This window comes from Egretta garzetta, unplaced genomic scaffold (assembly GCF_000687185.1).
Source record: "Egretta garzetta isolate BGI_Z169 unplaced genomic scaffold, ASM68718v1 scaffold769, whole genome shotgun sequence".
Lineage (NCBI taxonomy): Eukaryota > Metazoa > Chordata > Aves > Pelecaniformes > Ardeidae > Egretta > Egretta garzetta.
In genome coordinates, this window is record NW_009260831.1 from 229,738 (window position 1) to 231,734 (window position 1,997).

Below are 1,997 nucleotides of genomic sequence, written 5' to 3' on the forward strand. Positions count from 1 at the left end.
GGGAAGGAGGAAGCGGGGGGGGGGGGGGGGGGGGGGGGAAAACACAGAGCAGGAGAGGAAAAAAAAGAAAGTCTTACAAATGGACAAAAATAAAAGTTTTCAATTTAATTCCAGAAACATTTCCAAATTCTGATGCAACTATTCTTTGCTATTCGAAATCTTTCACAATGAGGATTTAATATTAGCAGGATGAGGAGGTATTTCCACATTTCATTAATTCTGGCTGTTTATAGGACAACAGGTTGCTGGTTTTACTTTCGCTAAGCTACTTCTTTTAAAAATACTTGACATCTCTCAGCCTGGCAAAATCTGGGTATAAGGTCTTAATTGTGACTAAGAGCAGAAGTCTAGGAGACACACATACCAAACAAATCAACATCCAAATCAGAAAATTAAGCAAATAGTTCATCAGCATAAAAAAAGACAACAGTCCCATGAGTCTCCAAAGGTTTCCAAAAAGTAAAAGAGTATCAGACATGTAAAAGCAATTTAAAATTAATGACGTTTCTTGCGTGAAGAAATACAGTATTTAATATATTGCATGTTTGGCAATTAACTTCAGGTACTAAAACCAGCAAGTGATAGGTATTTATGATTTAGGTAAATATGAGTTATTCTATAAAACAAGACTAATATGCAATACGGATCCCTGAAGACTAAATCAACATAGCCCCAACTACCTTGAAGAAAATCAACTGGGACGTGCTACACAGGCAAATGTAAAAATAGTATTTTCCCCTCATCAATCCAGAACAAAAACTGCGTAATATTCGGATCATAATGCTTAGATACAATCAGCAACCTCTGCCAATGAATAGTTTTTAAACAGCTCATCTCTCAGTTAATCATCAAAAGAGTTTGCTAGAAATGTCACAGCTGGAGCTGCTAGATGCTGAATTTTTTTTTTTTTTTTTTTTTTGAGATGACCAAGTGGTTAAATGAGATCTGAGCCCATCTGAAAATGTGGCAACAATGATACATGCAGAACACTTAAAAGCCCGAGTCTTGCACATCTCGCTGCAATTCTGCCTCACGTACCCTCTGTCAGGGTGGTGCATATCCAAGAGAAGACTGAACTGACCATACAGCGGCAGGAATCTGTTCTTCCGAGATACATCTTTGTTTCAAGGCTCAATTAAGACCTAGTCCGACACCTTAATCTAAAACTTCAGTGGTGAACACAGACCTGTTAACCTCAAAGAAAACTCCTTTTATAACACTTCATTACTTCGGATGTTGGCACTGTTTCTGTGTAACTGAAGCCACCGTGCTCACCCAGATCCTTCAAGCTCAACTGAGGCTTCCTAGGCAACATGTAAAAAACCCTACATTCAGATTTTTTTTTTTTCATCTCCCAAGTGTACCCACGACTAGCTTAGACCTACCTTCCACACGTTTATACAGTGGGCATCACCCACGGGAAAGCTCAGAAGCATTTTCTCCAAACGCTCTCACTGACATACCCAGCATTACATGCTAATTACTAAAAAACATTTACTGAAACTAGCATTAGTGTTGTTTAAAGCCGAGGAGGAAAAACAGAAAACCTTTTCTACAAAACTGGGATTTTCAGTATCATTTCTCTCACGCACACGTTTATGAACTATGCGACTGGAAATGCATAATTTGACACTTAGTAGGCAATTATATAATCTAAGAATTCAGCAGATGCCGCTGTGGACTACGAGAAGAGAGTTATACAAGTTTTCCTCTATTTTTCCCCAGCTCATTTGCCTTCCATACCTGACAGGAGTTCATCTATTGCCGAAGACAGCATCCCCTCAGTCCGCTGAGGAGACCCTTAGCTGCTACCGCCAAGGGGGCACACACCCCCTGGAATCAATAATTTTGATTTTTCTGGAAACCAGGCCGTGCCGGTTTAAAGCAAGACGGCTTAAGGAGAAATGACCCCCGCAGAGCCGGTGCCACTTCACCCCTGGGGTACGCGCTCCCGCCGGCGCGCAGCCCAGCACCCCCCCGCCCCGGCCGGCGGGAAG